Below are 15,355 nucleotides of genomic sequence, written 5' to 3'. Positions count from 1 at the left end.
AGCAATGTGGCCGGAGCAGTAATAATGGGGAGAAATATTTCAAGATGAGAATGTTAAGCAAACAAAAAAATTTAAACTTACAGCAGATTAAACAGAAAATACAAATTGCATAGAGATAACGAATCACATAACGAAATTAAAGTATCAATTGTCCCTGCAATGATGTCGGTTATGAATAAAATTTGACAAGGGTAAAGATCACATAAAAAATAATTATACATTCCCTTTAGTGGATTTGCACAAATCATTCCAACTTGACCATTCAAAGAGCAGATGAAAAAAGGTCTTTTTGACACCAATGGTACTCTGAACTGAAGGCCTTTATCATGTCTTGTCAAATTTAGCACTTTCCTAGCTTCTCTTAAAAAAATTATCATCACAAGGGTGACTACCACTCAAATTAATAACAGCCAAGGATCTTTCCAATATATCCTTCACATTTAAAACTAGTAGATATTAGTCCTGTTTTTAAACAATGGTAAATAACGTGTTGGCATGACACTTAAGTCATGGAGCTTCTCTGATAAAAGTTGTTTATGCCTTTCTAAGATCCACAAAGCAATAGTATAGGCTTTTGATTAACAGATCTTTAATTTTTCAATGATTGTTTAATGTATTAACAACTATTAGTGGTTTGAAATTTGAGATTGTCTGCCCTCCTCCAAATAATTTAAATTTATTGAAGCGAGGGAGAATTATAGAAGCCAACCTTCAAAAATCAGTCTCTAATTCTCCTCTAAAACAATGCCAAACCTATATATAAGCTGTCTATTAGTTTGCCCCAATCTCCTTGGATTTGAGCTATCTCGAAGTGAAACAAAAAGATAGATCATTGAGCATCTAAAATTATCTTGTTAGAGTCAAGGAACACTGAGAGGGCGGGGGTTAATCAGTGTTATACCAGAAATCAAATTAACAAAATTATTCTTTATTCACCGGTTAGCGATCTATAACAGTAAATAACATAAGCAAGCAATGAATAAACCACAGATCCACAACACCGAAATTTTACATGGAAACTCGGAGAGGAAAAAAAATGGTGGGGCTGGAACCCACAATATTCATATACCATGGACAAGAGTACATAAATATTACATAGATGGGGAATGCACTTGCATTCAGGGTCACTGCATAGAGCTCACTACTCAATTAAAATGACCCAGAAGGCTAAAACCTTTAGGGAAGTCTGACTGGCTTATAATTTGATTACAATGAGGAAATACAATTAAAGAACTCTGAAATGGCATCTAACAATGCAAAAATGAGTTCTGGTTAAGCACAATATCTTTGACTATACTCGCTCTGCAATATTCTCTGTTTCTGTCTCAGTCAACTACTGCATCACCTAGGAATCAAATGTGCACATGAAACTACGTTCAATCACACCAAAACGGATCGCCACAATAGGAATACTCTAAAAACCAATCACCAACTCAATCTTATATATCCGGTCATATCAAAAATAATCTCCTCCAAATCGGCTTCCAGAAATGTAATGTGTAGTCACATGCTGGCTTGACCGGAGCCAAAAATATAAGTTCAAATCATCAAAAGAGTAATAAAATGATGTTTCTAAATTGGCCCAATCAACAAGAACATGATTAAATGCACCGTAATTACCGGAAAACTTCCAGACCCAAAAGTGCTCTATGCTACCTAAAATACTAGTTAACACATGCTTCCGGATAGGGAGAATTGCAATCGCCAGATTGGATTTCCATGAGGACTTGCCATCACTGAAAACCCTAAACCAATAATCAAGCATCAAAAATTACCGAATGAGTGTCAATTGCCAACAATATCCCCCTTTGGCATTGATGGCAACACTTGTGAAAAATGACTAAGTGTTGAGCACTGAACACCGGTTCAAAAGAATTAAAATAATCTCTAAGGCTCCCTTTTAGACAAAGAATTCCACTCTCCAATATTGTACATTTTTCATCATCTTTCTCCTCCTTTGACAACAATGCCAAAGATGAGGTGTTGTCCAAAACAGAGATACTTATAAATACTTGAAGATATCAGCATAAGTAGTTTTCAAAAATCCTAGCTGAGTATCTCACCTAGTCTTCAAATTGTCCAAAACTGTGATAAATGCACTAAATACAATGCCATGAATTTTGAACTCTCTCAGATTAGATGGTATAGGATGGGTCATCTCCTTCATACAATCCACCTTATTGTTTAATATGGTGTCCAACCAGGAGGCAATCAAGTTCTGAAGTTCACCTACTTTTCTCAAAATTTTCTCCTTGCCCGCTTGAAGGCTTGAGATTTGATCATTTAGGGCTATAATCTGCCCTTCAATACTTCTGGTTAGAGTTGCATTAGGATCAAAGGACTGAGAAATGCCAGCAAGCTTTCCTTGGCAAACACCTCTTTGCTTATCAATATCTACAATGAACAAGTAAAATTAGGCAAGATTTGTACAATTTTCTGGCTTCTGACAATGTGTCAGAAATAATCTACAGTCTCTCATTTATTCTGACTCTCTCATCTTCAATCATTTTCTAGAATATTTGCTTCCTAACATCCTTGAATTTATTCAAAACTTTATGTGTAGTTGTCTTCTCCAAAGAATCAAAATTGCTATTTACACTATTAATCAATTGTAACAATCTACCGGAGGGGCTGTTATTTGAATCTAACTATACATTAGGGTCCACCTTCTGTAAAACATCTATAGACATCAAAGTTAGTCTTTTATCTTCAATTTCTGACTTCACTTGATCTTGGCTAGCTTGGGCTTGTACTGGCAAGCATGAGCTTTTTTACAGGTGACATCTTTCCAAGATCAACAAAACCATCAAGATAAATAGAAATCTGAGGCGGGGTACTTGTAATTGGAGGAGTGAAAATTGCCGAATTAGCTATGCCTTTGCCTTTGTCAACCTTAGCTTCTATTGTCTCAACATCCTTCTTCTCTCCCTTATCCCCTTTATCTATTGCATAGGTGTTGTCATTTGGTACAGTATCAACTTGTTGGATTTTCGGGGCTGCAAAGCTATCCACCACTGAAGGACCATCAAGAGTCTCAACATTAAGTGGAGTAATATCCTAGTCTTCCAGATGATCCTCAAACTGAGTTTCAACCTTTTGACTTCTGAAAACACTTTGCTTCTCTTCCAGATAAAATGACTTGAATGCATCCTTGTATAGTGAGTCATCCTGAATTATCTTTTTCCATATATCCTTTGTTTCTTTCCTCACCTCCTCCACATTTTCGATCATCAATTTTTTAATCCTATTTTTACTTCTAAATTCCTTCTTCTTTGCCTCTTCAATGAGTCTCTTGACTTCATCATGAGTAATGCAAGTATAGACATTTACAAGTTCTCTTTCCTTCATCTCCCTATCAATCTTACTTGTAGTCATTCTTCTTGCATCAATTAGATTATACAAATCTTTTGGAATGGTCTTTTTCTAATTCAATCAATGTCTTACTAAAGTTGTGTAAATATAGTACAATTGCTTCTTCAACTTTTCTCTTATCACGTTCATCAAAATTCTCAAAGTATGCTCCAAGATTCTTTAAATTGTCATCCACTATTATTTCATCTATCAACTGATATGTTGATAGTGGAGTAACAATTATGTACTTACCTTATATGTTGCCAGACTCAAGGTCTTTGTCGAGTTGACTTTTGACTTGCCTACCTCTTTTGGATCTTCTGGTAGGAGCAGGATCAGATTTTACTTTCTTGGATTGTTGGGCTCCACTGGTCTATAGCTTCCTCACCACTCTCACAAATTCTCCTTTCTTTTTCACCTTTCCTGCTTCCTCCTCAGATTCAGTTTCCGAGGCTACTAGATATACTGCAACATAGGTTCTTTTAGGCTTCTGCTTTTTCTTCAATACACCCTTTATGGATGGGCTAGATTTTGCAGGTTGGGCTACCAAAGCAGGAGCAGAATTAGTCTCTTTCTACACATGACTTTCCCTTGCTTTCTTCACCACCTCCCAGGTGAAACCCATCTAAACTACCACTTCCTCTACCATCTTAGTAACTTTTCTTTTTAAGGTAGGAGTAGTGAATTGCATGTGCAAATTGAGGTCTTTCCCTTTGAAAGTACCAAATTTTCCTTCCTTTGGATCCACTAGTTAACTCAATAGATGTTGGGCATATGCCTCAAGTGTAACAGAATCAACTTCATATCCCATGGGCATGATCCATACTACTCCATTTCTTCTATTAGACATTGATCCTTATCGATCATGAAACAAATGCTTTGCTCATATTTTTCAACCACCTCCTTTGGGATCCTTTCTTTGTTCTTCATTGCAGCTTGGAAGGTTTTCAAATATCCCTAGAGAGAAGATATCCTCATTGTTGCATCTCAAACACCCCATAATCCTTCTTTGATATACATAGCTATTGGTCTATCATAGGCCCATTGGACCTTACCTTTTATACTGAGTATCTCATTCAATAAGTACAAGGCTAGACAAATAAGAAGTGTACCATATTTAAATGTGTGCTTTTTGTCTTGTTTGACCTTCTTTAGATTGCTCAATAATTCATTCAGGAGGGCAGTGCACAAGCCATATCTTTTGTCATCCTTAAGCATCTGGTATGAAGAGTAAATAATAGTAACGGAGATAGAGTTGTACCTGTTAGATTAGTAAACCTTGTAAGATACTACTATTGATGCAAACTTAACATCATTCTCCGGGATATCATTAATGATCATTACCCTGCTGTCGAATTTAGATCCTATGATGGCTATGACTATTTCATTTGACACTTTCCTTAGACTGGGCACATCACTGGTTTTAGCTAGGCTGGTTACACCTCGAATCACCTCTTTGGTAATTTTATGTGGCCTATCAAGCCATATAACTCATTATGTACTACAAGAAACCCTTGTCTTGAAGCACCTTGTATTCTAATTTCAAATTTCCCAAACCATCAGCCAAATACTTGTTGTAAAGATCCAACATACCTATGTTTCCAAGCTCCTCAAGATCGCATTGAATGTAAGCCCTAATGTCTTTGTTGTGGAGAACACCATAAGGCGCAGATGAAAAAACACTTTCTAGATCATCCTCAACTGACTTAAAAGGGTGTTTCTTCAAAACTAGTTGATCCCTATCCCTAATCTCAACCACCAATGGGGTAACAACACCGGAAGTTGAAGTCATTTTAAATGCTAGGGTTTGCAGAAAACTAAAAGCCTGAACAGAAAAATACCTTGCTTCACAAAAGGGCGCGGGAATTCACTTTGGAGTTGCTGAAATTGTTGTTGGAACCACCAAATTTCTTTTCTCTTTTCTCTATTCTACTTTCTTGATCACATTGTAACAAATGAAACTTCAAAATACACTTTAATCCTTCAAAAACCTAATTTTCCACTGTAATAAATGCAGCCACTGGTTATCATGATTTTCATGAAATCGCATATCGGATCACCAAATCTTCTTAGAAAGTTTTGAATATCATCTACACTCATGATTCAAGCCTTCTGCAATCTTCCAAAATCGATTGCAAACCACCAAAGAGGAGGTTCTTAGAATCTGCATGAAAGGCTCTCCCTAAGGCATAAAGTCCTAGTTACTGGATGAAAATCCTACACCGGATTCAGGTGTAGACCCATTGTCAGTTCTAGATTCATCTTTTCTTACCACATCTTCTCATTCTTCTCCTTGATCTCTTCTACTTTTGCTTTTCCTTTCTCGTCTAAGTTACTCTTATCTACCAAAGCATTGTTCTTACTTTTGCAGTACTTTTCAATGTGACCGATTTTGTTGCATTCTTAGCAAAAAATATTATTTTTCTTAGGTCTAAAGTTAATTTGATTTGGTCTCATACTGCATTGATTAGAGATATGTCCAAACATCCCACAAGCATAGCATCTTTTGTTTTGGAAGTTATTCATTACTACTCTACACACATTTGACTTGTGACAAAAATTATTGCATATGAAACACTGACCGATAAAGGTAGGAACATTATTCATGTTGTTCATTCTATTATTCATCCTACTTCTGCATTGATTTTCCATATGACCAAACTTATTGCAAGTAAAGCATCTACCATTGAATTTATGAGCATTAGGTTGTCTTACCGGAGGATTCTTTCTCTTCTTTTGATCAGGTTTTGCATTGCCTTGTCCAGATCCGGAGGATTCACCTTTCTCAAATCAAAGTCCTCGTATTTCATTTCCATGCCTCTAACTTTCCATCATCTCATCAAGCCTTGCTGAGATAGCTTTGAATTTGTCTTTGTATTCATAAGTTGTAGCAAGTTCATCCCTTAAGGTAGCAATTTGTCTTTCAAGTTCTTGACCATTATTCCTTGATTGTGTTAGCTCAAGCTTCAATTGATCATTCTCATAAGTAAGCCTGCAGCATTCATCTGCTCTTTCTTTCAATGATTGTGCCGTATTTTCTTCATTTTTCTTCTGGTCCTCTATCTCCTTAGTTAGTCTCATTACAATGGATTGCATATCATTCTTCAAGGTAGAATTCTCTCTTTCAAGCTTGTTGACTCCATCTGCTTTATCCTAATATTCCATGATCTGATCTTCTTTCTCCTTTAGCTTGTTCATTAACTCCTTCCTCTTCTCTCTAGAGATGTTTGCTTAATCCTTCAGGTCATTAATGAAATCATCAACAGCATTCAGGTTCCTCTTCAAGGTATAGATCTTATTTCTAGCTGCATCAAGATCTTCAAGTGCTACACTGAGTTGTCTCTAAAAACTAGAATCCATTGAATCAATCTCCTGGAACTTCCTCAAATGGTTAAGCTTCCTCAGAGGTACTAGGCTCTAATACCAATTGTTAGAATCAAGGAACATTGAGAGGGGGGGTGAATCAGTATTTTGTCAAAAATCAAATTCATAAACTTATTCGTTATCCATCGGTTAGCAATGCATAACAGTAAAGAACTTAAGCAAGCAATAAATAACCACAAATCCACAACACTAGAATTTTTACGTGGAAACCTGGAAAGGGAAAAACCATGGTGGGGCTAGAACCCACAATATTCATATACTATGAACAGGAGACATAAGTATTACATAGATGGGGAATGCACTTGCATTTGGGCTCATTGCCTAGATCTCACTTCTCAATTACAATGACCCAAAAGGCTACAACCTTGAGGGAAGTCTCACTGACTTACAATTTCATTACAATGAGGAAATACAATTAAAGAACTTTGAAATGGCATCTAACAATGCAAAAATAAGTTCCAATTAAGCACAAGATCTCTGACTACACTCACTCTACAATATGCTCTATTTCTATCTCAGTCAGCTACCGAATCACCAAGAACATGATTCAATATACCGCAATCACTAGAAAGATTGCGGACCCAAAACTGCTTTGTTCTACCTGAAATACCTGTTAAAACATGCTTTCAGATAGGAATAATTCCGACCACTGGATCAAATCTCCATGAAAAGTTGCCATCAATGACAACCCTAAACTAATAATCAAGCATTGAAAATTACGGGATGAGTGTCAATTGCCAACATATCTCTGTAGATGTTTTTTTCATTACAACACAGCCACCAAATCATTAAACTTTACATGATCCCAAAGATCTGTAGCTCAAAGTTGTACAAAGGAAGATATTGATAGAGAGTGGAAACTATTATTGTATAAACAAAGCACCTCTTCCAAATGCAAAAGGGCATGCATTTCTATACTTTATATGTTGGCAATTGACACTCTATTGGTTAGGTTTCACTATGTTGTCATTGATGGCAACATGATTCTGGGTTCCGTCTTCATATGGTCTACCGACAGACACTTCACAGACTCTACATCAGCACTGGCACTGGCACTAGCAGGATAAAAGATTTCTTTGGTCATCGAAAATGCAGACCGACATGGTCTAGTAAAGGTCATCAGTATTGGAGGCCAACACATCTTGGATCTGGCACGGAAACTTGTTTTAATGTTTATTCATTTATATTATATGGCCGACATGTAATCTAATATTGTATATATCCTTGTAAGCCGACATAAGGCATAAATTTGTATAGGGTATAGGGCAGATTGATTAGATAATTTTGACATGATGATAGGAATATAATGTAATGGACATGGAAATGTAATATGATGTGAAATCATTCTGAGAGACTATGTATGTGAGGAATTCATTGTAAGGGTTATTTTGGTACAAAGGTTTAGGGTTTTGATTGGAACAGACAGAGCATAACCGGAACTGTATTCTGGCATAGAAGATGCAATATTAGCAGTTCACATTTCTCTGGATTGTTGTCTGGAATTTTATGTAATCAGTAAGGCTCCTATTGTGATTGAGCAGTGTCCTCTAGGTTGTAAGCCTTTCTACAAGTGCAGGCCCATCATATATTGTAATATCTCTTTATATGGCTAGTGGATTGATATTGTGGGTCACAAATCCCACCGTGGTTTTTCCTCATTGACGTTTTATACGTATAAATATGTGTGTTAGGATTCTCATTAATATGTTTGGCTTATTGGTTGCATTACTTCTTTCAATTATTTTTATACTGGTATACCAGTTAGTGTATGAATTTTTTGTTAAGGCTAAAATATTTTATTCCGGTATAAGACCAATTCACACCCCCCCCCCCCCCTCTTAGTGTTATTGATTTCCAACAATTGGTATCAGAGCCTTGTGCCTTAGAGGAAGTTTAACAGCTTGAGGAAGATCCTAAAACCGCAATATTGAATATGGCTTTGGAGAAGCAGCTTGAGATGGCACTTGAAGATTATGATTCTAAAAGTTTGAAGAACTTAAAGCTACAAGATGAGTTGAATTCTGCTAAAGAATTTATTCTTGTCCTACGAAAGATGCTATCATCTATTCAAGCTAGGAAGAAGGAACTTTTGCAAAATCAGGATGATGAAGAGAAAAATGCACTTAAGGAGAAATGTCAGAAATTGAGTCAGGAGAACATGGTTATGAAAAATGAAATGCAAGATATAGCTATGAGGATGTCTAAGAAGATTGAGGATAGAAAGAAAAAGGAAGAAAATCTTGTTGTATCCCTGAAGAACAAATTTGAAGAATGTGGTAGGTTAGTTCATGAAAATGATATGTTGAGAACTGATTTGGTACAATCCCAAAACAATAAGCAAGAGCTTGAGAGACAAATGATAATACTAATAGATTATTTAACTTCTGCAAGTGACTACAAAGAAAAATTCAAGATCAGCTCAGCATAGCTTGATGAGTTAGTGAAGAGACAGAGGCAGATTGGAGATTCTAGTGGACTTGGATTTGAAAAAGGATGGAGTTCCGGTACTCCTAATCAAGATCAAAACCATAAGGCACCGGTAAGGCAATTCAATGCTTATAAATTCAATGGTAGATGTTTTGTTTGCAATAGATTTGGACGCATGGCTAGGCAATGTAGAAACAGAGCAAATCATAACCCTAATTCTGCTCCCAATAAATGTTCTAAATGCAATAAAATTGGTCATAAGATAGAAGATTGAAGAATGAATGTAAAATGCTATGCTTGTGGAAAATTTGGACATATGGCTAATCAGTGCAGGTCAACCAATTTCACCAGTTTTAGCAAGGCAATTCAAAAGAAAAATGTTACATGTTATGCATGCAATGAAGTTGGACATATTGCTAAGTTCTACAGAAGCTGAAATCGACTGGTTGGCAATGGAGGATGAAATGAAAAAGAAAAAGAGAAGGTTAATGAAATCTGGCAAGATCATACTCAGAGATGGGTGAGGAAGACTGAAGAGCAATCATCAGATGGGAATGTCTCAATTACCTATCTGACAGAAGAGGTTTCTCCTACACCGGCAGTGAGCTCATCCGGTAACTAAGGTAGATGCCTTAGAGGTAGGAAAAAATTCATGGAAGATGATGCATATGCCCCTCGAGGAGATTCTGGAAGATGTTCCAAATATTGGAAAGGATTATCCGGCATTGATATGTTCAGACCGAGATCCGATATCTTTCATCGGCAATCATTTACGTAAATGAAAGATTAGGGTTTTCTCTCTATGGATAAAAGGTCGAATACACTTCATTATTATTCACCTAGCATTCAGAGCGATTTTAGAGCAACTTAGTGCAATCAGAGGCAATCAGATTTCTTCTTGAGTGATCACATCGGCGTTTGGAAGGATTTGTTGAAAGTTTTCACCGGCAGCGATCTAAAAGGTATTTTTCTTGAATCATGGAAGTGGGATCATATTCTGTTCCTATTTTTGTTGCAAATCCAACTGTAGTAGAGGTTAAGGACCACCCCGGGCCAATTTTCAAGCAGTATCCACATGTGGCTACCAAGGAAGATTCGGTTGGAGTGTTTTCTCGCATTCCGGAGGGAGTCTTATATGTAGAGGATGTTAGGGAATCCTTCCATTGTCATATAGAGGACTTAGGCACTTCAGAGATCAAAGGGATGTATATGAATGAACTCATGGGAGAATCTGGTAAGATCAAACCGGTATATCATCACATCAAAGAACTAGGGCTCACAGATATTCTGGATATTCTAGAGTTTGAGGATGAAATAATCATATATGTACTAAGAAGAGTACATGGGGAATTCATATGGATGGATAGACCTTATAAAATCACTAAGGAAGCCTTCCAGGCAATTACTAGCTTATCATCAATAAGGCAACATCCGGATAAGAAAGTATCTAACGACTTCGTGAGGAAGATCACCGATGCCACATCAGATAAGAGATTGATGAAGGTGAGCACTATCACTGACACCGACATCAAGATTGGCAGCATGGTTATAGGCTACAAGGTAACTCAGTCTAATCGACTGAATTCAGTTTCCAGTTCATGTATTTTGGCTGCACATAGGATGATGAGAGAAAATGTAAGGTTGGATTTTTGTGGCTTGATGCTTGAAGGATTATTGATCAACTTAGGAAAAATTAAAGGTGAGAAGAAGGGCACCTTTCCATATGGAAACTTGTTAGTCTGCTTAATGCTATAATTTTTGAATGATACTCCCAATTCTGGTAGGAAGAAATGGGCTTTTGACATCTCGGTAGGAAGACAACTAAAGAAATCAATTATTGCATTGGGAAGTCTGAGAGATGATAAGGTATGGGGTTACTTTAAAGCTTTTCAAAAATCTATGAGGTCTAGAATAAGAGTACTCGAGCATATAGTAGATAAATACTCTAGCGACATATGTTTCATGGTTAAGAAAGATGAGACCCTCATGGAGGCAGTCAAGCCCCAGAAGATTTGGATAGCAGAAACGGTCTATGAGGTAGATGCATTAATTCTTGATGCATATGCAAAAATTCTACTAGATGCAGAAATAGATGAGGCAGAGAAGACCTGTGGAACTGCTCAGCAGAAGAGTCTTGAGGTTGAAACTGAGTTCAACCAAAAGAAAAGGGAAAAACAAGAAGGAAAGGCAAGTTCGTTCATACAGGAGGTTCCAAAGGACATTAAGGCACTCATTAATGTTGTCCTAGAGAAAGGAAGAAAGAGGAAGGATCTAGTAGTTCACATTGAACCTGTGACTACAGATTTTGAGTCTAAAGATAACACGCCATTAGCTTTCAAAAGGGTTGTAAGGAAGAAACCGGAAGAACCTAAAGTGGAAGCAAAGAAACAACTGGTTAGGAAGGTCACCATCAAGTTACCGTCACAAAGGCAGGCACCTAAGGCCACATCAACAGCTACATCTGGTACTGCCAGGAGGAAGATGAGTGACATTGATTTGGCACTAGAGACTGGTAGTGTGACTATTATACAACCTATGACTTGTTCTGAAATTGTTGATGAAATTACTAAGGATGGGATGCTGAAAAATGTTAAGTCTTATTATGATACATCAGAAGTTGATAAATAGAGAGAGGTAGAGGAAGCAATTCTATTGTATTTGGATATCTATAAGAAATCATTAATAGAAATAGAAAATCAAATACCGCCAGATTTATATAACATGATAAATGCTAGAAGGTTATCTTCTATGCAAGAAGACAAACACATTAAGATGCAAGAACTTTTAGCTATCTGTGTTGCTATAACTCCAAATGAAATGGATAACACAATTGAGGTTGCAGATAGGAAGGCATTCAATAGAAAACATAGAATAACTAGCCTGATGTTAGGAAGGATGAATCAGCTAATAAAAGAAGCACACAAGGCTTGGATAAAATTTTTGGGAGAACACAGAGGATTGTTTACTTCATCGGAGACCAAAACAGACACTGTAGATACACCAGTTGAAGGGAAAGGTAAAGGGATCATGGGTACTCCACCCTTAGTTTTGAAGAATATCAAGATAGTGGAAATTGAGCCACCCGTAAACACAAAGTACAGACAAATACTGAAACACCGATTAATACTGAGAATATTGTACAGGATACTAACATTGAGGACAATTGTCCTCTAGATACTAATATACAGGTTGAGGATATTGTTCCTAGAAAGGAACCAATAGTTGCACAGACTGCACCAAGTGGCGAAGCCACCGGTGCAAGTGAGGAGGTTTTAAAGGATAAATCATCAGAGAAAACAGGGGAATCTGGTAGAGAACCAGTTGCTGGCACATCATTATTGACAATTGAGACTTTATAGTTGAAAAGAAAACCATCACAGAGATGAGTCCCACATAACTAATGATGATGGATTCTCAGAAACTGATGAAGGAGGGATCCACAGACAAGGGGATTATAGATCAATCCATAATTGTTTTGCATAGATTGGTCCCAGAGTGTAAGATTGAAAATGAAGCGAGCCCTTTCGGCAAGCTTAAGGTAATCACTGAGCACATATCAAAAGACTTTCAATCCTTACAACAGATCTCCCACCAGAAAGCACTTGAAAGATTCACTTAGGCTAAGAGAGTCACTTTTGATCAGATCATTGAGAGAGAGAAGAAAAAGATTAAGGAGAAGTTAATTCCAGTTGAAAATTATTTGAAACAGTGTATTAACATTTTCAAGGTATGTTGCAATACTGAAATACTTATAGCAAATGTAGATAAAAAGATAAAAGAGATACATGAGAAAATTGCTAATATTGCTAACTCTTTTGATTGACTAATTTCACTAAAAACATTTATTCATGGACAACTTTTGACTTTGGAGAACCAAATTTCTTCTCTTGAAAAGGAAAGAGATAAGATCATTCGGAGAGCCAAAAGTCTCAAAGGTTTGGTGAGTCCAAGATTGGATTCACTTTGTGTACATAAGAAGAAATGCATGGATATGTTGGGAAAGCCCACACTGGTAGAAATTAATGAGAAAGAATCACTTGCATATTTACTAAGTGGACTTGTATCTATCTCTGACACATTGAACACTGGCTGGGATACTTATATGGAGTTACTTGAGAAAGCTTATCCAAAAATCTTGAAATTGGTCAAGCTCTGGTAAGACATTTTTGGAGGTATTCAATGTACAGTACTTATTCTTTGACATTGTTTTTACAATTTCTTTTGGGGCATTGATGTCAAGGGGGAGTAGTATACATGTGAAAAGAATGAAGAGTTGCATACATTAGGGGGAGTTATAGAGATTTTCGAGTACTGGAGTACTTTGCATATTCAGCTCAAGGGGAGCAAGGCAAGATGAAACCGGCGGTTGAAACCATGACCATTTTTCACATCAAAGTGGCGGGAACAACAATAATGGGGAGAAATATTTCAAGATGAGAATGTTAAGAAAACAGAAAAAAATTAAGCTTACAGCAGATTAAACAGAAAATACAAATTGCATAGAGATAACGAATCACATAATGAAGAAGTTGAGGGATAAACAGAGCGCATCTTTTGTACTTTCCGTGAATGACCATTCCAATGGCCATGGTGTTGGAATAAACATCTGAACTTCTTTCTTCCATTCTAGTCACACCTTATGCTAGAATTTTTGTGTAGAGCTTTTAATAAAAAAACATTTCAGGGTGTTGGTGAGCCACACAGCTAATTAGTGTAGCAGCAAACAGCACAATTCATGCCATGTCGCTCTGTCTTCTTTTCAGCTAAATGATAACTTTATGTTCCCAAAATATTAATAACGTTGATTAATTAGAGATTGACCAGCCAATATGGTAAGGTTTATGTTCATTCCAAAAGTGCTTGGAGTGGATGCATAAACGTCCCCTACAGCACTTAGTTGGGCCTCTTCAAAGAATTATGTCTTATTATTCCATTATTCAGTGACAGCATCGTACAAGGGGACTGGTTTGTATCGTCGTTGCATTGATTGAATGTGTGACATGATTCTTCCATTTATAATGCTCCTTACAAGCTACTCATGGCATAGATGTTACTATTGTATTTAAAATCATTTTAATAGTTGATCAACCTATCTTGTTCGATTGATTGAAATGAATTATTGTTTGACTTTAGTAATGCTTAGATTTTACTCTATCTCATTTATTTTTATAATATTTAAATTTTTTAATTTTATGGAATCAAAATTAATGAGGATTAAAATTAAGATGAAGCATAATTAGGTAGAATAAAGATTAAGAGCAAAGTTGAAAATAGTTCAAATATATTTATAATCTTTTTAGATAATTATAATAAAATATTATATTTAAGAATAAATTTATTGTTATAATTATAGTTAGAGAGATTAAGTTGGAATCATAATTATTTTATATTTTTAATTAAGATATGATTATAAAAATAATTAATTAGAAAGCATTAAATTAATTTAAGAGCTATTTATTTTTTTATAACCAAAATTATATAATCTTATTTTAACTATATAAAGATTCAATTTAGGATTGAAAATATATAAAATACAATACATATAATATTTATTACTAATCAAAATTTAAAAAAACTATCAACTAGCTTTAAATATTTCAATTAATCATAAAATAACTTGAATTTTAATTAATATTTACTTTAAGTATAAAAACGTTGGATCCTAAAAGGTGAGTGAGTAATGAACCAATCTGTCCTTTGGTTTATGAGAAGCCTCTTATTTCTCAAAATATTGGTCAGTGGGAGGGCAATGAGGTATTTAAAGTGACATTTTTAGAGGAGCGAGTTTCAAGATATCTCTCATAGCTTCAAAGCAGGGCTCTTATTGGTAAGATCTGGAATTTCTCTCCAAATATTAATAAGCTTTCAAATTGGGGTTAATGATATTTTTTATAACGATAATGGTAATGGATTTTTTATTATGATATTTTCTATTAAGTCTGATCAAGATTGTACTCATAGATGCAAATCTTGGTTTTTTGAGGGTCTTGGCTTGTTTACTCAATCATGGGTACCTAATTTTAACCCCCATTTAACCATAATAAATTTTTCCCTCTTCTGGGTATTTTGGCACTCTCTCCCATCGGAATATTGAGATTTGGACATCATTCAAACATTAGGAAATCAGATGGGAATTTTTCTGAGATGCGATCTCCATCAGTTAGAACACGCAAATATTCTACTCTTGTTTTGT

This window comes from Cryptomeria japonica, chromosome 2, assembly GCF_030272615.1.
Source record: "Cryptomeria japonica chromosome 2, Sugi_1.0, whole genome shotgun sequence".
In the NCBI taxonomy this organism is placed as follows: Eukaryota; Viridiplantae; Streptophyta; class Pinopsida; order Cupressales; family Cupressaceae; genus Cryptomeria; species Cryptomeria japonica.
The sequence above is the reverse complement of the archived record's forward strand: the minus strand, read 5'-3'. Positions refer to the sequence as shown.